The sequence below is a fragment of the Peromyscus californicus genome, unplaced genomic scaffold (assembly GCF_007827085.1).
Source record: "Peromyscus californicus insignis strain IS unplaced genomic scaffold, ASM782708v3 Scaffold_4__1_contigs__length_199733344, whole genome shotgun sequence".
NCBI classification, from domain to species: Eukaryota; Metazoa; Chordata; class Mammalia; order Rodentia; family Cricetidae; genus Peromyscus; species Peromyscus californicus.
This window is the reverse complement of record NW_026294562.1, coordinates 121,837,377-121,857,189: the sequence shown is the minus strand read 5'-3', so window position 1 is coordinate 121,857,189 and position 19,813 is coordinate 121,837,377. Positions and strand designations below refer to the sequence as shown.

General features: G+C 53.5%; 1 protein-coding gene across 3 annotated transcripts in view; it reads left to right on the top strand.

The window, feature by feature from the left end:
* Znf710 (zinc finger protein 710) overlaps window positions 1-19,813 on the top strand; it is a 75,079-nt gene that overhangs the window by 41,277 nt on the left and 13,989 nt on the right. The gene's annotated exons all lie outside the window — the stretch shown is intronic.

The window sequence follows — 19,813 nt, the reverse complement described above, 5'->3', positions numbered from 1 at the left end:
AACGTCACACTTTTTTTTTTTTTTTTTTTTTTTTTTTTGGTTTTTCGAGACAGGGTTTCTCTGTGTAGCTTTGCGCCTTTCCTGGAACTCGCTTTGGAGACCAGGCTGGCCTCGAACTCACAGAGCTCCGCCTGGCTCTGCCTCCCGAGTGCTAGGATTAAAGGCGTGCGCCACTACCGCCCGGCTAACGTCACACTTTTGGGATAATACTGCTCAGTGCTGAACTGAGTACCAAGCTATGATTACTTCATCACTTCTTTCAAAAAGGGATTAGGGGCTGCAGAGATGCTCAGGTTAAAAGTGCTGGCTGTTCTTCCAGAGGACCCTGGTTTGGTTCCCAGCACCCACATAGCAGCTCACACCTGTCTGTAGCTCCAGTTCCAGGGGATCTGGTGCCCACTGTGTTCTCTGAGGGCACCAGGCACACATGTGGTGCACAGATACACACTCAGGCAAATTGCCCATACATGAGAAATAATAAAATAATTTCCTAAAGTGTTAATTATAGTCTCTGCAGGTCTCCCCCAAATGGCTAATTTCTGTCCCTGTCTCAAATTACTCCCAGTATACCAGAAGGCCAGGAACCATCTTCGGGGTGTTTGCTCTGTGACCTCAGCAATAGTTGTGTTTTAATTTCTAGATACTGGTGTTGGTGTAGCTTGACAGCAAAATTCCTTAAAACCTTTTCAAAACAAAGGGGAACTTCGTTGTTGTTTTTTTAATTATTATTTATTGTGTGCATGTGTGTGGTATATGTGTGTATTTGTGTGTGTGGTATAAGTGTGTATTTGTGTATGTATGTGTGGTATATGTGTGTGTGTATGTACTTGTGTACACACCTAGGTGCGTAGGTGTCCTGCTTTGTCACTGTCCACCTTATTTCCTCAACAGGGTCTCTCACCGAGCCTGAGTCAAGCCTGGCAGGCACCAGTGACCCTCCTTTCTCTGTCCCTCTCACCCCAGCACTGGGCTATAGGCACAGGTGACCATCCCCAGCTTCTTATGTAGGTTCTGGAGTTTTTAATTCAGGTCCTCATGCTGGCACAGCTCTTACCACTGAGCCTCCTCCCCAGCCCTGTTTTATTTTGTTTGTTTTGGAGACAGGGTCTCACTTGTAGCCTAGGCCAGCCTGAACGCACTATGTAGCCAAGCAATGACCTTGACACCTCAGTCTTCCTGTCTCTTCTTCCCAAATGCTGGGATTTCAGGCACCACGTTCATCCCACAAATAAAGATTTAGCTTACTTCACTGTTTAACGTATGCTATTTTATTTAATAAGATGATTCCGTGCACCCCTCTGAAAAGGCACCCCACGCCTGGCCTGGGGGCCCACCGCCCCTTGATCTCATGCTCACCAACCTCATGACAGTATACCTGGCAGTTTTCTCCTTTGCTGCTTCCTCTGCAGCACAAGGGTCTTGCTCACTACCACCCTAGGAGTGTGTTGGTGCTGGCTAGCACACAGTAGGTGCTCATCAAACGTATGCCAGCATATGCATGTCCTGTCAGGGTGCAAGGGTGAGTGCGGGCTTTGGTTCCGTCAGATCCCCGCGCTGCGGGCCTGGATTTACCTCATGTCCCTGCTCTCGCTAGTTTCCTTGTTGGGTTTGGGGTCTGGAGCCCTTCCGGGGCCTATTCCAACTGAGTCTTTCCTGGTGGAGGTGGTAAGGAAAGGCTTTCTTTCTCTGGTCTATTTTCATCCCACCCCCACACCATCGGCCTCCCTGCACCGACCGAGAGCTCAATAGAGAGGAAGGCAGAGCCTGCTCAATCAATCAATCAATCAATCAATCAATCAGTAGGCCAGTCAGTTCTCTCCTGCCGCCTCTCCACTGCCAGCATTAGGATGAGCAGAAGAGAAAACAGCCATTGTGTAAAGGTGACCCCGGTCCAGGTTTCATGACTCACTGGGTCCTGGAAGATAGGAGGAGGGAGAGAAGACGAGACAAAGAAGGGGAGCCAGGGACGTTCACCTGCCATCTCTGAGGACAGCTGGGGAGTCATTTGGCCACCAGTGTGTGAGCATTGTCTCTCCCTGGAGCTGGACACGGGCCAGGCACTACCCAGTGCATGACAGTGGCCAGATGCAGGAAAGAGGGAGGTTCCGATCCAAGCCCAGGGCAGCCGTGCTTCCTCCCTCCTGCCAAGAGTGGGTTCTGGCTGTGTTGCCCAGACTGGCCTGTAGTTCCTGTGCTAAAGCAAAACTTAGGCCTCAGCCTTCCAAGTAGCTGGGACTTAGACACTTCACACCCGGCCTGGTGTACTCTATTCTTTAAAGGTCTTTGGGTGACTCAGCACAGTGTAGCTTTCTAATGGTGCATGAAGAACAAGCCCCTGCCCACAGGGCCTCCTCCATCCTGAGACGCTGTTCCAACAGTTGGTATTCAGTGTAAAGAACCACCCCACCTTTTTTGTTTGTTTGTTGGTTTTTGTTTTTTCAAGACGGTTTCTCGTAGTTTTGGTGCCTGTCCTGGATCTCACTCTGTAGACCAGGCTGGCCTCGAACTCACAGAGATCTGCCTGGCTCTGCCTCCCGAGTGCTGGGATTAAAGGTGTGCACCACTGCCCAGCCTGCCCCACCTTCTTAGCCTCCTGGACTGAGGCCCAGCCTGATCAGCTGGGGTCCCAGGGCTGTTTCTCAGCCCTTCCACACTGTTACCCTGGACAGAGTACCTCTCTGTGTGCTACCCTATGGCTGGAGCAGGGAGACAGGACCCCGATGGAGCAGCTGCCCCTCAGGCCCTCCTCCTGGATCCTGGGGCAGTGGACAGTGCCCACAGATACTCATGGGCAGGGCTACCCAGGAGGCACATCTTACCCTCGGTCCTACTCGCCCAGGATGCCATAGAGGGGACCGCAGCCAGGGCCCAGGCTGAGGGCAGGGCCAGCCAACCCTGCGCTAGAACTGGTGGCTGCTGGGCCTCAGGGAGCACTTGGGGGGCGCTGTGAGTTCGGGGAGCGGGGAACCTTTGCAGCTCTCCTTTCCTCGGTGGGACGGAATGTGTTCTCACACTTTCAGAAATTAACTTGCAGCTCTCAGCCCTTCCAGCCCCGGGAAGGAGGGAAGGAGAAAAGAAGAAAGGGTTGGCATTGTTCCTGTGATTGGCACCTCGTGTGAATGAGGGGTCACCGCTTTGGGCTGCTCTTTTTCAAGCGCTCCTCTCTCCCCGGCACGCTGCATTCGCGCTGGAACGTTTTCTCTTTAAAGCCTGTGTCTCTCTCCCCCGTGCTTTGTCTCTGCCCTCCGTCCCTTGGCTCTGGCCTTTCATTCCGGGCCCTCCCCTCCTCCCTGGGGATCACTCTCTTCTTCTCTTCTCGCTCTCTCTTCCTCCCTTTTCTTCTCTTCGGTCCCTCATTTCTTTTCCTTTGCCTCTCTCTCCTTTCAAGTCTTCTTTTCCCTTTTGAATAGCGCCTCTGTTTTCAAGGGGCGGGAGAAGGTAGAGGAGTGAGTCTGTGAGGGTCTGTCCTCCATTGCACCGTGTGCACAGACCTCCCTCTGCCGACGCCGGTGTGTGTGCCAACCCCGTCACCGAGAGGGCAGGGAGTCTGGAAAGGTCCCCTTGGACAAGACGCCCCTGCTCTCACAGATGAGGAACCCCAGGTCCTTCAGCGGGGCAAGTCCAGCATGGCCCTGAGGTCAGAGGTCAATACAGACTCCCTAAACCTCTCTCCTGCGGGAGCCTACTTTCAGTCTTCCTGGCCCAGAGGAGCCTCGGTGGAGCCATGAGACCTTCATTTGGACTGAACTCAAGAAGGCCATGCCACATGTGCATGACAGTTGTCTAGCCATGAGCCCCCCACCACACTGGCACATCTGGCTGCAGAAGCCGTTGGCCCCATATTGGCTAGACTGTGATGGTGGAGAGGGTCTGTCCTCTGGGTGGGTGGCTCTGCCTGATGTCCCTCTCCTCAAATAAAGAAGTGTTCCAGGAGCAAGTGAGCATTCAGTTTTGGTTCCCCCTGGGTTTCCTCTCTGTAGGCCTCTGTTTCCCTAAGATGAAGGTTCCCTCTCCATGCTTGTTAATCCACCAGCGGACTCCTATAGAACCCACAAAACCCTGCTTAGGCACCACCTCCCTGTTTGATTCCCTGGGTAGTGTTAATCACATCTCCCTTTCTAGAGTCTCTTATAGGTACCAGCTAGCTGTGGTAGTTGTCACCCTTTTACCGTGGCACCTTGTGGGAGGGCGGGACCTCCATCTTTGTCGTGTCTGAATTCAAAAGAAAACGAAGGTTGTGCCGTCCACATGTGCCTGATCTCAGCCCACTCAAAAGTGGCTTTTTCAAAGTTTTGTGTCTGGGAAGCTCAAAGTGGTGTACGGCTTCAAGGACAGGGGCCAGATGGGGGTGAGGGTGAGAGAAATGACACCCCGAGCAGTGGCAGGCCTGGGGTGGAAGCTCAGTGACCTTCGCAGAGGGTTGGGTGTGGAAGCTGCAGAGATGCCCTCTGGGAGGGCGCCCAGCAGGAAAGAGGCAAAGGCCTGAGCCCGGGGGCCTTGGATGTGGGAGGCAGAGGGCCGGAGGAGGGGGCAGCAAAGTCTGCTGACAAGCAGTAGTGACCTTCCAGAAGAGGGCAGAGGTCACAGAGCCCAGTGCAGGAGGCAGTGGGCAGCCCCTGGGCATGCGGTGGAGAGAAGGGAAGTGGGCATTGCCTGGGCTGTGGCCTGTTGTGGCATTAGAGGGAATCTGGAAATGGGGTAGAGGGACTCTGGACATGGGTTTGGGAGGGGGCAGGGGCTGAGGTGGGGTGTGAGTTAAACAAGCTAACTGAGGCGCGGGAAAGCATCTGGCAGAGACCTGAGGCTAGCTTTCTCCAGGTGGACCCTGCCCCGCTGACCCGAACTCATTTCTTCCTGAAGATGCTACCGGTCCTGGATCCTGTAACCTGGGGTGCATGCGGGTGGTGGGGGACTCAGTCTAGCCAGCCTGCCAGAAAGAGGAACTGTTTGGGGGGAAGCCAAGGTGACATGAGGGGAGGCCTTGGCCAGGATGCCACACACAGTACTGCCAGGCCTGTGGGTCCCAGCTAACCAGGAACCGCTCAGAGACAACCCCGCGTGTGCCTCCCAGCCTGCGTGGGTCGGAGTGTGAATTGAATGTATCATTAGCAAAGCAGACATGGATACCTGGATACTGACCGTGCATGACCGGTGTGTGAGTGACAGTGCCCCGGGAGGTAGGGCCCGTCTCTGTCCTCGGGCCTTGAATCAGCAGAGACTGGAGCAGAGCCCAGGAAGGCGGAGGGTAGCCGAAGGGAGAAGACAGGCGAGGTGGGGGGGTTGGGGGAGAGAGCATCCCTGAGATGCTGCGCCGCAGAGGGTGGCGCTGGAGGAAGTCACCGCGGGGACCGTGAAGCACCTACTGTGTGCAGGCTCTGAGACTATTCCCTAGGGATACTCAGGCTTTGTGCCTCAAGGAAGTGTTAAGAGACAAGTGTGGCCAGGGCGGGTGACCCCTTCCCCCAGTGGAGTCTGCCCGTGGGCTTTGCAGCCTGGGACGAAGTAGGGCCGCCACTGCTTCCTGGTGCTACCAGCTTCTTGGGACACCTGCTGGCAAATCCTCCCTGCCAGGGCGGGTGTGGGTGGCCTTCAAGTTATTCCGGTTTGGGCAAAAACATTTCCTGGCATCCCAGCAGGGTGCCTCTTTCCTGGTGTGTGTGTGTGTGTGTGTGTGTGTGTGTGTGTGTGTGTGTGTGTGTGTGAGAGAGAGAGAGAGAGAGAGAGAGAGAGAGAGAGAGAGGGAGGCACACCTGTGGAGGCCAGAGGACAATTTTGGGGGATCAGTTCTCTCCATCCTGGGATGTGGGGATCAAATTCCCCTCTTTGGACTGAGGCTGCCAGTGTTTTCAGCCGTGCCATCTCACTGGCTCTCCCTGCCTCTTTAAGAACTGGTACCAAGGATACAGCTCCTCCAGGAACTGGCTGTGTGGCCGTGGAATTACCAAAGTCAACAATTGCAAATACTCACGGGCCACTGGGGTTTGTTCGCAGCGGCCGCCAAGCAGGTGCTGCTGATGGGCCTGCTGCAGGAGTGCTGAAGGGGTCAGGGACTCTAGACTCCACTCCAAGCTAGGGCTCCATGCTTCACAGCTGGCTGCTTGGTTCTGTCTGTCTGTCTGCCTGCCTGCCTGCCTGCCTGCCTGCCTCTCTGTCATCCATCCACCCACCCATCCATCCATCCATCCATCGACAATCTGGCTAAGTAGTCCAGGCTGTCCTAGAACTCAGTGTATAGCCCACGTTAGCCTTGAACTCCATCTTTCCGCTGTAGCTCTCTGAGTACTCGGACTACAAGTAAGTGGGGGTGCGCTATCACACCTGGCTCCAACCTGCTTTTTTAAATGACTTTTACAGTCATGTCCCCGTCTCTGTGGGGAATTATAGGAATGACGTAGTACTTGCACACAGCCCACACATCCTCCATATGATTTGAAGCGTCTCTAAATGACTTATAATAATACCTAACACAGTGTAAATGCTGCGTGAGTCGCTGGGGCTGTGCTGTTTAGGGGATAATGACAAGGAAAAGAGTTTGCTTGTGTGTGGTACAGATGCAGCCATCTAGGCCTAAGTACACGGCGCTCGTCTGATAGCAGAATGGCATCTCTCACCCTATTTGTCACCTCCTCTTCCTCCTCAGGGCTTCAAGCACACCATGCTAGCCATCTATTCAGTCAGTATGTAGCTGAGGACGACCTTGAACTTTCTGTTGTTTGGTCTGGTTGTGGGGTTTTGTTTGTTTTGAGACAGGGTCTCACTGTGCAGCCCTGGCTCACCTGGAACTCAGTAGATGGCCTTGAACTCACAGAGACCCTCTTGCCTCTGCCTCCAGAGTGCTAGGATCACAGTTCCCACCACCACGCTCGCTTTTTGCTATTTTGAGACAAGGTCTCGGTAGCCCAGGCTGGCTGCATATGAACGGCAACCCGCACCAACCTTCTGAGTGCCGAGAGTATGGTGTGAGTCCCCATGCCCAGCTTCCTCCATAACCTTTAAGAACAATTTAAAAAATAAAAATAAAACAGACTTAAAGGAATATCTTTTTCTTTACAGTTTTTTTTTTTACAATTCTTTACCATTTCATATGCACATACACCTTGATCATATTCATTCCTGACTCCCCTCAGACATCCCCTAACATGCCCCCTCCTGCCTTCCTGTCCTCTTGTTGGAGTTCGTTGGCTTTGTTTATGTTTAGAAACACACTCCGTGAATTAGAGTCGCCTGCTGTAATGCTGACTAAGCCTTGTCAGCTTGACCTTGCTCGGGTGACCATCGCTGTAGTGACTCCATGTCCTGTCCAGAGGACGGCTCTTCCTGCACGCCTCCCTGCTCTTACATTCTACAGTGTTCCCTAAGCCTCGGGAGAGGAAGATAAAGCCAACTTTTATTATATTCACTTTTTGTGAGTGCGAGTGTGTGTGTGTGTGTGTGTGTGTGTGTGTGTGTGTGTGTGTGTAGATCAGAGGACAACTTGCAGAAATCAGTTTTCTCCTTCTACCAGGTGGGTCCTAGGAATCGAACACAGGTCCCCAGACTCATTGACAAGCACCTTTACCCACAGAGCCATCTTACCAGCCCTCTGAATAATTTCAATCCATTGTTCCTTGAGCCCTCCCTTGAAGACACTATGATACCAAGAGCCAACTATACACATGGCTGTTCAGGCTCCTAAAAGCTGCCCACATCCCTGAAATCAGGCGCCTCGAACCCCGGGCTCTGAGAAGCAATGCTCAAAAACGCTTCTAAACTTTTCCGTGTCTCTGCTTCCGCACAGACTAGTCAGGATTAAGTGAAATAATGCATCTGAAGTGCACGGGCTGACACTGTATTTCTCGGGGCAGCCAGCCAGTCTGCTACCACTAGCACTGGCACTTTGCCGTAAGAACAAGAGCAATGTGTGTGCAGTCCATGCCAGGCCAGTACAGCCCCTGGTAGGGAGAATCCAAAGGTGTCAGGCCGGAAGGGACTGTGGACTGTGGAGCACTGTGCCAGGTGAATGGCTATGCTCGTTCCTTTACTCCATCTGTGTGTGTGTGTGTGTGTGTGTGTGTGTGTGTGTGTGTGTGTGTGTGTGTGTGTGTGTGTGTGGTGTGGTGTGGTGTGGGCCTCCTCAATCACTCTTCACCGATTTGTTTTTTCCACTTTTTTTTCTTTTAAAGACAAGGTCTGTCAGTGAACCTAGAGTTCGCCCGTCTGGCTCGACTAGGTGGCCAGCAAGCCCCAGGGACCTTCCTGGCTCCACCTACCCAGCACTGGGGTTACAAGTGCCCACCTCTATGCCTGGCTCTTAATGTGGGTTCTGGGGACCCAAGCTTAGGTCCTTCTGCTTGCACAGCAAGTACTTTACAGACTAAACTATTTCCCCAGTAAAGCTGCCCCCTTTCCAAGTACTGAAAGTGGAGCTAACTTAGCCCTCAGGCTGTCCCAAGGGCCCTGGGACTCCACAGCCAGGAGAGCTAGGAAGAAACCCTCCCACCTCCGGGGACGGCCAGGCATTCACTTGGCTTAAGATATTGACAGTGACGTCATTTGGCATGTAGGCCCCACCCATTCATCTCAAAGTCAGCATCTGGACACACACAGGAAGAGCCACCACGCTGCTCTCCCTCACCAATTCCTGTGTGCCATCCTTTGTGATCCAGATAGAAGAAGAAGAAACCAGTTCCCTCTCTGGGCATCCCACACACAAGCCTGCCTTCCTCCAGGAACCTACCATTCAGGTTCAGGCCATGTCCTGGGGCTTGCCTACTTCTGACTTTCCGGCTCTGCTTACCTTTCTGCAGCCTGCAGCAGCCAGGCTCTCTTAGCCCCTTCCTCCTCTGTTAGCATCTGGTACCTGCAGACCGGCTGCTCGCAGTGCGCATGCCCTAATGACCCCCAGCTTCCTCCTGCTCCTTCAGTGAGCCACTGCATGTCCCTCCGCAGACTGTGGAGGGCAGAACACATGGACTTGTGGCCCTGCACTTCTTGCACAGGGCTTCCCCTCATCTCCCTGTATGTGCACCAGGTGAAAGATCGTCCGTGCACTTGGTTCCCTGTGTGGCCGGTGTGTGTGTGTGTGTGTGTGTGTGTGTGTGTGTGTGTGTGTGTGTGTGAGAGACTTCTGCCTGTGTAGACTCCAGCTGTCCCTCCCCTTGTAGACCCAAATTGACGCTTCTCCTGGCATAAACCCAGACCTGACTTGGACGTGTGGGCGACTGCAAAATAAATGTTGATTCCAGTGCTGGCTCGGCTTGGAGAGGCCGTGCTGTCAGGGGCTGTGGGAGAATGGAGGGACCCCCCACCACCACCATGAGTCACTCTGGCTGCCCTGAGAAAGCGGAGGGCTCCGGGCCAGGCCACACTGCTCGCCTGTCCTCCAACCTCAGCACTTCTCTGTCGGCTGCTGCTCCTGTACTCTTACCACCCTGTACCTCCAGCCTCAGTGAGCCCTTGTGCCTGCTGCATCTGTCTGACTGGTGGTTTCCCTAAACATCCATCCCCAAGCCTCTCCTGACCACCTAGAGAACAGAAGTCATGTCCCACGCCATAGGTCAGGTGATGAGGCCCACACAAGCCAGCATGGCAGGAAGGGGCGGACTTCAGTCTACTTCACAGCTCAGGTCAATTCTGTTGTCTTCCATAGTGCTGGTTTCCATGGAAGAACATTTCCAACCCCTTAAATGGGTATTGGCGGGGACAAAGTTACTTTGTCTTGTTGTGGTACCCCATACCCATTTCCTGTCTACTTTGCATTTCTGTTTTGTGGCTCTTAATCTTGTCTCTAGTAAACTGTGAGGTCCCTGATATTGACAGTCTTTGTGACCTGCCAGCACTCAGCCAGCACCCGCCTGTCCCTTGGAATAGATAATGACATTGGCAGCAATAATTATAGCAGTGGCCCCCTCCCGGAGTCCTCCATGCACACAAGCTTTAACTGCAGATGCAGCGCCCCCCTCACGGCTTTCGTTTAAAAGCATAGGCATGAGGTTAGACCCAGCCGTCACTTCATCCAGGGGCCTTGGCCAGGTCCCTCAGCTCCTCTGCCTCATTTCCTCCTCCATGAAATGGGCTTTTCTCAGCTTTCTTCCTCCTCTTCTTTTCTTTGCCTTTCCTGTCCTGTCCTGACTGGTTTTATTTTTTTGAGACAAGGCCTTGTTACAGAACCGTGGCTGGCCTGGAATTCACTTCGTAGCCCAGCCTGGCCTTAAACGTGTAACAATCTTCTTGCCTGAACTTCCCAAGTGCTGGGATGACAGGTATGCCCCATCATGCCCCGCTTGTAAAAGGGGCTTTGTTACTAAGGTGCCGGTCTCTACCTCTGTGATCGCAGAAGCTAAACACCTGGCCTAAGCAATCACCCCCAGGATCTTGAGCCACCTGCCAGAGCATGTGGACAGCTCTGCTCATTTGCAGAGGGAGGCAGGCCCTGGCCTTCCGGACTCCTCCCAGAACTTCTACATTTTTTTTTTGAACTTCTACATTTTAGAGGAATGGTAGTGTCCCTGGCACCTCTGTGGGTGCCATACCCTGTCACTGAGTGCCAGAGAGAACCCTGTCACTGCACTGAGAGGACAGGAGAGGACTCCATGTGGGCCCCGGGAGCCCAGGACTCAGAGGCTGAAGGATCTTGGCCACCTCCTTGGCATACAATGTTACTCAGCTGCTGCCAAGGTCTCTCCTAGGCCTCATCCCACTCCAGGTCACCAGGGGACTTGGGACCATTTCTATCAACCTATTGATCCTGTGTTGCTCTGAGACTCTGGGTTCACCAGCATAATCGGCTTGCTTTTTTTTCCTGTGGTAAATCCATTCCTGGACAGCAGTGTAGTAGTGGCCTGGAGGAGTCTGGGCTAGGGACTGCTGTGTCCTGGAGTGCAGGGAGAAGTGGAGTCTGTAAAGGAAGAGCATGGTTAGTTAATAGGCCTGAGCCTATCCACACTGGCCATATGACTCAGACAAACAGCAGTCCTCAGTTTGTCCGTCTGTGAAATAAAAACCCAAATGTTCACCTCCCTGCCTAGCCCCGACTAGGGCTCAGTTTGTAGGAGCTGGAAGGACACTAGGAAGAAAACCCTCAATCCTGCCTTCGCCCCGGGAGAGGAGCCCAAGGCATCCTGCATGCCAGTGTTCTACTCGACCACATCCCCAGCTCTAAAAAAGTGAATCTTGAAGAATTGGGGATGTCTCTCACCTGTTCGTGCTGGGTCCATTGAGGATCCAGTTCTTTCATTGTTGTTTGTTTTTCAAGACAAGGTTTCTCTGTGTATCCCAGGCTGGCTGGCGGCCTCTGCCTCCCAAGTGCTGGGATTAAAGGCATGCACCAGTTCTTAAGGCCAGGTGGGCCTGGGAGAGGGGCCTCAGGCTGTCCTACGGTTGGGTTGGGTTTCCCGAAGAACAGTGAGTTCCAGCTTGGGCAGCATCGTGGGGGATTCTGGGCCTGTCTGGGCCTTGCTCTGTCCTGAGGGTACCTCTGGCCACTCCACGATGCCTCTCCCAGCAAGCCCCACCCCCAGCTGTGTGTCAAAGAGGGAACACTCTAGCAGGCAGAGGGTCCCTTGGGGCGGTGTCCTTCCTCCTTGCTGTCCTGGGGCTTTGACCCTTTGGCTCTTGGGAAGGGAGGCTGGGACTGAACTGGAAGAGTCAGGCCAAACAGACTAAGGTTTCTCTTCCGTTTTCCTTCTTTCTTTTTCTTTTTAAGCAAGAGACAAATAAATGTCACTCTGAGATGACAGGAGAACATTGGGGGAGATGAAAGAAGGGTAAAAGGAGCCAAAGGCCAGCAGCAAAGGACAGGGGGGAGCTCTGGACTCGACACTGCAGTGATGGGAGAGATGAAAGAGGAGAGGAAGAGATGAGATGGGAACGCAGGACCGAGTGGCAGAGCAGAGGATGGGGTTGCCATGGAAACGGAAGAGGGGAGGAATGGAGGGAGAGGAGGACAGGATGGAGAAGGCAGAGGACGCTGCAGAGGAGGGGCCTGGCAGGCTAGATGAAGAGGAAGGGAAGCCATGAGAGGTCCTTTGGACCGGATAGACTGGCAAAGGAGGAAGACTGACCCTGAGAGCCAGTCCTGTCCAGATCTGAGTAGAGTGACCCTGGGAAGCCTGTTTCTTTCACCCTGCCCGCAGGGACTGCCTTAGTTTCTGGATCTGGAAGGTGGAAATGTCCCCTGCTCCTAGAGGACTGCTCACATGTCCTCATTGAAGGGCCTGACGTGGTTCAAACCTAGTGAGTGCTCATGCTCTCCTTCACTTGTGATTCTTTTCTTTGCCCCCTGAATGTGTGAACCAAAGTTTTGTGGGTTTTTCCCCCGTTTAGCAGGAGATTGGGGGTCTGGCACAGCTAACATCCTCGTTGGTGAGAAAATGTGTGCTTTTTACTTCCGGAATTAGAGGGAAGACAAGGAGCCTTCCAGAAACAGGAGGCCTGCTGTCCCTCCCCCTGGGGAGAGGAACTGGTCTTGCCACTGAGGGGAAGGGAGGCCAGGCGGGGCTTTGCACATAGCAGCTTTCCGAGCTGTGCTCCTCCTCACCAGCCTCTTTCTCCATGAGTCTGTGTTCTCACAAGGCTCTGCTGGGGTGCTGGGGTGAGCACATGGGCAAGGTGTCTGCCCGTGGGCAGCGTCACCTAACCGGGATGTCACCTCCTGGGATGTACATCATTAACAAGCCCTTAAAAATCATGGTAAGGTTAGCCAGGCGGTGGTGGCGCACGCCTTTAATCCCAGCATTCGGGAGGCAGAGGCAGGCGGATCTCTGTGAGTTCGAGGCCAGCTCGGTCTACTGAGGGAGTTCCAGGAAAAGCACCAAAACCACAGAGAAACCCTGTCTCAAAAAACAAAACAAAACAAACAAACAAACAAACAAAAATCATGGTAAGGTCTAAGAAGGAAAAGAAGGGGTTTTTTTTGTTGCTTAATTTTTTTTTTTTTTTTTTTTTTTTTTTTGAGACACAGTAGCCCTGTTGTCCTGGAGTTCATACGGAAGGCAGGAGCCGCCCTTGAACTCCCAGGTGCCGGGACTGTGTGTACCACCACGCCTGGCAAGGAAGAGGATTAGAAAAGGATTAAACTTGAACTCGCTGAGAACTTAGAGGGTGGCACCTCGGCAGGTGGGGTGGCACAGGGGAGATTTCCTACAGATGTGGCACTTGCTAGGAGTAGAAGGCCGAGGAATAAGAAAGTACGTTCCTGGCGTGTGGGACTACGATGCAGAGTCACTTGCAGGCAAGTCTGTGGTGGAAAGTGAAGGCCGTGTGCAGTGAGGTGATCACACGGGCACGGAGAAGCCAGGCCGTGTACAGTGAGGTGATCACACGGGCACGGAGAAGCCAGGCCGTGTGCAGTGAGGTGGTGGTCACACGGGCACAGAGAAGCCAGGCCGTGTACAGTGAGGCGGTGGTCACACGGGCACGGAGAAGCCAGGCTCCCGGGTCCTTTGATTGCAAGCACAAAGTGAAGTAAACGTGGGATCTAGACCAGGCTTGGCATCCTGCCCTGCCTGATCCGTGTCACTTGTTTGGGTCGTCATCATCGACATCAACGACCGAATGATGGAGACCCTCCCTCCCACATTCTGCCCTTACCAGCCCTCCATGTCAGGAAGCAGTGCTCTGCCCAGAACTCTGGGGCAGGATTGTTAGGTTTAATATGTTGGTGGACAGCATGCTAGGGATCAGAACCCAGGTCAGTCCTGTAGTGTGGCACAGGGGCCTGAGGGGTTCACCTTCCACCTCTGTGAAATGACACCATTGGCTGGAGGGGCCCCAAAGTTCCAGCCCTGCAGTGAAGACCCTAAAACCGGGCAAGGTGGTTAGAGGAAGGGGTCTCCACTAAAGGCTGCAGTGAAGTGCGTGTGCTGTCTAGGCAGCAGGCGGAGGCGTGGGTACTTAGCCTCCAGGCCACAGGCCCACGTGGGCATCCAGGCTGGAGACCTATAGAGACCTTGCCTTTCTGCTGTCAAGGCTCTGTTTGTGGCCTTAGTGTCCTTTTTTAGAGAGAGAGAGAGAGAGAGAGAGAGAGAAGGTGCGGAGGGCCTGGTGTTGTAGTGCACGCCTGTAATCCTAACACTTGGGAGGAATGTCATGAGCTGGGAGTTCGGCTGGGCTACAGAGTAAGATTCTGGGGGTTGGGGGCAGAGGTCTGAGCCAGGTATGGTTTGCGCTCAGGAGGCTGAGGTAGGATATCTCTTGAGCTCACAAGTTCGAGACCACCTGGGTAACAGACTGTCCAAACAGAGCAGGGCTTACATATACTAGACCTTTGTGCGGTCCGTGGATTGTGGCCCAGCTCCTGCGTAGCTAGCTCATGGAGTTGACTCAGACAGAGAAAAGGGGAAACCGAGGAAGAGAGAATCCAGCTACACTTCCGCTGGGCCCCTCGATGCTGTGGGTGGCCCGGTGGCTGACAGAAGCGAGACTGTGGCAAGGAACCGAAGGTTTGCACAAGCACCCAGTTTTGGGCTTTCACTTCCTCTTCTCTGAGGACAGAGCACTTTACCTTTGAGTCTACCACGTGAACAAGGGAGGGAAGCCAAGAGGGAGGGTTTGCTACCAGGTGGATTCCCAGAGGGTTTCCTCAGCTCCTCCCTTTCAGGCCACGTGTGTAGCCCCACCCTGGGACCTATCTCTCCAGCCCCCAGGGCCTGGGCCCCCTCTCCTCCCAGTGACACAGTTCTGTAGAAGGGCCAGAAAGGGAAGCTGGGACCACGTTCTGGAGGTCTGGGTGCCAGCCCCTGAGGCCTCCTCCCTGAGAGCCTAGCCCTCCCACAGGAGGCTGCACTTCCTGCAGAGCTCAGGCTCCACCTGTGGGCTGAGCTTTATTTTGCCCCCTGCTGTATACACTGGGAAGTGCTTGGTGACTGTGTTAATTCAGTTGGTTCTAGTGAACAACTGGAGCCCAAAGCCTCCGAGGAACCTCACGATTTAAGGTGGAGAAGAGCCCGAGGGCCAAACTGGGCCTCCCAGTACCAGTAACCAGTCCTGGTCACTGCTCAGGCTGCACTGGGGAGTGGGTCCTCTTGCGCCCAGGACATAATCACCAGATTAAGTCAGTTGCGGTTAGTGGGCACAAGAGGCCTGCAGAATGCCCCTGACTTTGGCTGGTTTTGTTTTATTTACTTTTGTTGTTGTTTGGTTTTATTTTGGAACTCACTCTGTAGCCCAGGATGGCCTCCAACTCACAGAGCTCCGCCTGCCTCTGCCTCCCACACACTGGGATTAAAAGTATGTGCCACCACACTCGCTTCCTTCGGTGGGTTTTCAAAACCCAAGGTGGTGTGAGAGTCAAGGAAGATCATATGGTCACCAGGTCCTGTCGCTTCTTCCTTCAAAGTGACTCCTGACGAATTAGGCCACCCTTTGCCCGGCCTCACCTTTTTTTTTTTTTTTTTTTTTTTTTTTTCCTTCCTTCAAGACAGGGTTTCTCTGTGTAGCTCTGGCTGTCCAGGAACTCACTCTGTAGACCAGGCTGGCCTCAAACTCAGAGATCCACCTGCCTCTGCCTCCCAAGTGCTAGGATTGAAGGTGTGTGCCACCCCCACCCAGCCAAGCCTCCTAATCCTTAGCAGGGGTCTGAGGGGGTCGCCATGGAGGATAGGAGCGACCAGGGCCCTGGGTGAAGGAGGAAAAGCTCTGTAATGAGGGGACCCTGTTGGGCAGGCAAGTCGGATGTGGGCTTTAGATGATGATGATCCTGAGATTCCTGGTAGGCCCTTGTGTCTGTTTTATAGATGGGGACACTGAGACTCCAGGGTGTCAGGTGACCTGCCCATGGTCCCTGGGCTTTTATCTGTCCTCACTGGAGCCATAGAACAGAGACAAAGCACTTTTGGAGTAACAGTGAGAAGCCTGGGGCCCCTCTTGGGGTGGGGAAGCCTGCTGCTGGGCCTCAAAGGGGAGACTTTGCTCCCTCCCCAGCATCAGGCCTGACCCTCTGGCCCAGAGGTGATGCTGAGCCCTGGGAAATAGGGCAGCCCTGGGCTTCTGTGTCACTGTGGGTCCCCTCCCCCTCCCCGCCTTTGTTTCTTGTCCTCCACAGCCTCTCTGTCTTTTCTCTCCCTCCCCCTCCATCTCACTCCTCTCCCATCCCCTTCACTGTCTCCTCCGCGCCTTCTCCCCCCCTCCCCCCTTTTCTTTTTCCCTTTAGCCCACTCCCTGCATTACTGCACTCGGGCAGCTCCTCTTTATCCGTGCCTTTAACATTTACTTTCTCCACACCCTGGGGAGAGGGGAGACAGGCTGGGAAGTGGGAGGAGCTTAGCAGAGGTGCGCGCACTAATGGAGGCCTCCGTCATTAGCCATGCAGTTTTAGAAGAACACGGGGCCCTCCAAGCTCTCTTCTCGTGGACATTGTCAGGAGCTTTGATTGAGTCCCCGGCACAAGTGATAAAGAAAGGCTTTGCCTTGAGAAGGAGGGAGCTATGGGGGGAGGGGGGGGCCCGGTGGCCTGCAGCATCCCTGTGCCACAAGTGATGTGGTGGTCCTGTGTGGGCTCTTCTGCCTTGAGCAGGCTGGGCCAGGGCATCAAACAGAAGGGCTGTAGCCTATGAGAAGCAGCCAGGGGACTTGGGGACAACTAAACCAAAAGACTGGTCCAAGGGGATGAAAGGGATGCTGGACTGGAGGCCACCTCCCCTCCACTTATCCCTGTCCATCAGAGCCCACAGGCAGAGCGGCAAGTCTTAGAATCTGTCCTTCTCTCCACCTCTATCTTAATAGAGCCCCTTCTACACACACATACCATACACTTGGGCACACACGATACACACTCATGTATACACATGGCTGTCCCAGGAGACCAGACCACATGAACATAGAGCCCAGCCCTTGCCACCAAGTTTCAGTTTTCTGCTGGCCCTGGGCAGCTCCTGCACTCAGTTATGATGTGGTCTCCAGATCTGGCAGCCTTGGAATTGGAGTCCGCCTGGGTACTAGAGATGCCTGGTGCGACCCCGCTCTGCCCTGCTCGTTAAGAACTCCTGTCACTGTGGCTTAGGCCCACTCCCCGGCCTGTGGAGTCAGGTTGCTGTAGGGTTAAATGGGGCCTGGAGCCCTCAGTAATGATAAGCTGTGGAGCCTCTACCAGGTCTGTAGCTCATGACTGACAATTCTTAAGCCCCCACCCTTGGCCCTTGAAGAGCACTGACTCTGAGCAAGCCCCTTTTGACAGCCAGAACAGGCTCCAGTCAAAACCATCTGTTTCGGGAGGAAGAACAAGTCCGGGTGGCCTGGGGTAGGCTTGGTTTGCGTCTTGTCTGTGTGACGGTAAGGGGTGTCTTCTTGTTGGACGGGGTCCCCCGTTTGGATGGTTGATTGCATGATTTCTCTCATAATAGGGAACCAGACCTGCTCCCTCGGGCAGGGTTGGCCCGTGGTCAGCGGTCACTCCGTTGTCTACATGGGAAGTAGGCTGTGTGCACCATCCTCTGGTGGCAGGGCTGTATGTGATAACTGGGCTTCTGAGGAAAGAAAGCTACACCATCTGTTTCAGGTCAGAAGCCCTCCGTAGGAGGGAGATGAAGGAGCTGAGGTTTGGGATACATGAGGACGTGCCAGACCTAGGACTGACCTCAGTACTCAACCCAAGTTCTTTGTTGTTGTTGTTGTTTTTACTCTCGCTCGCTTACAACTCAGTACGCAGCTGAGGATGACTTTGAACTCCCAAACCTAGTTTGCTTTCCCCGTGCTGGGATTACAGGCGTGTGCTATCACACCCAGCTTCCAGTGCCAAGTTCCAAGCACAGGCTTTGCCATGGTTGACCGGTTCCCTCCTCCCATGGCTTCTGCCTTTGGGGAAGTCTAGAAAACTTGCTGTGTGTCTTGTTTGCTCAAAGTCACCACATCCACTGGGGCTGCTCCCTGGTGCTGTGTGGGGTGGGCTGGCGTGGCAGGCAGTGACATTTCCTGGTATGTTGAGGAAAGCCAGCAGCGGCTAGCGGGCACTGACGTGAGGTGATGGACGCAGCAGGACTCTGCGGGCTCCGGGGGACAGAGCCCCTGTCCTGTTCATCTGCTCTCTCTAGGCACCAGGCCTGCCACCCAGCTGGGATTTAGCAATGTCATTAATTCCTGACAGTCATCCTTGCAATCACCAGCGCTGTGTTGCCTGTGGAGCCCAAGGATGGAAGGTGTTTTCAGCCCTATGGCTTTCTTCTCTCTGGGGATCTAGGATGATTGTGCTTTTAGGGCTTTGTAATTAAGATCGTTGTCCTGCGCTTTGCCCTTTGGGATCCTGTACCTTTCTTGTGTGTTTTCATTCCCAGTTTTTAGATGGAGAAACTGAGGCACAGAAGTGATGTTTTGTAGTCAAATAGAAGTGACTGAAGTGGGAAATCAATCCCTAGTAAGTGCTGCAGCTGGACATGGAGTAGAAGGTGTCAAGAAGTGAGATTAGCCCTCTGGGCAGCTCCAGATGGACCCTGAAGCCCCCCTGGACTCTGGGCTGACCCCTTCCACCCAAGCCCTGCTCTGAGCTTAATGGTCTAATCTCTCGGGTCTGTTGCAAGGAGGCCGGATTCCTGTCTGGGGTATTTTTAGCCAGCCTCAGGAAGAGGAAGCTCCACCGAGTGCTGGGGGTGGGGGGAGGGCAGCACCAGGCCTGGACTGATTTCCTGAGGAAGGGCTTGTCCACTGGCCATGCTGACCCTGGCCCTGGGGGTAGAGCAGGCAGGAGCCACCCACTGGAGTGGTTCATCTTCTGGAGTGTGTCAGGAACGGAGCCAGGGCAAGGCATAGGGACATGAGTGAAGCCCAGAAGGAGGCCCCCACAGCACAGACCTGGGGAGGCTGGCATGGGCATGAGAGCAGGCAGACGGGGCCAGGGAACTGGTGGCAGGGCTGGGAAGGGGCACCAGAGCAGGGATCACCTTGTGCAGAGGTGGGGTTCCTAGTACTCACAGAGCCAGGGAGAAAGAGGGTGCTTTTGCTGGTTTTCCAGCTGGACCGGGGTGCAGTGACCATGAACCTGGGATCCAGTTTTAACATTCAGGTTAGACAGTGGAGGTCTCGAAAGCGTTAGCCACACGATCTGACATGCAACTCCAGTGTCAGCTAAAGCTGTCTTTTTATCAGGATGTTTGGATATCTATGCATATGGCATTTAGTTAATTAAGAGAAACAATGGCTCCTATGATAGACGGTTTAGCCTTAGGGCTGACCGGTGGTAGCCCGTGTTTGAAACCAGCCTCCGAACCTAATCTATTCTTGTATGTTGATTATTTTTACTCTGTGTTATATATCTATATATATAACACATACACACATATTTAAAATTCTCATTCATGCAGCCATGCCATCACTAATGGCAACAATTGTTTAACACCTCAGTACATCCTAGGGTCTGTGCAGAATTAATTACCCCAGCAGCACAGCCATGGGACTCTTGGCGTGTTTTAGAATGTGGCATATTATATTTTGAGTCGGTGGGTTTTTTTTAATCAGTTCTTAAAATAATAGAGTAATTAATTTCTGAAACAGAAGGGCCAGGACTATGGTTCAGTAGAAGAGCGCTTGCCTAGCATGCTCAAAGCCCTGGGTCCAATCCCCAGCTCTGCAAAAAAGAAAATTAAAAAGCTATTCAACTTCATTCATAAATCACCAGACTTGGAGGCACATGTCTGTAATTTCAGCACTCAGGAGGCTAAGGCTCTAAGACAGAAAATTCCAGGCTAGCCTCAGCTATATACTATATACTGAGATCCTGTCTCAAAACAGAGTGGTCATCTTTGTGCATTTTGAAACAGATTTCTGAGGGCCCGTGAAGAACCTTTAAGGCGCGGTTTAAGAACCACTGGACATGGATTGGGGAGATGGCTCTGTGGGTACAGTGCTT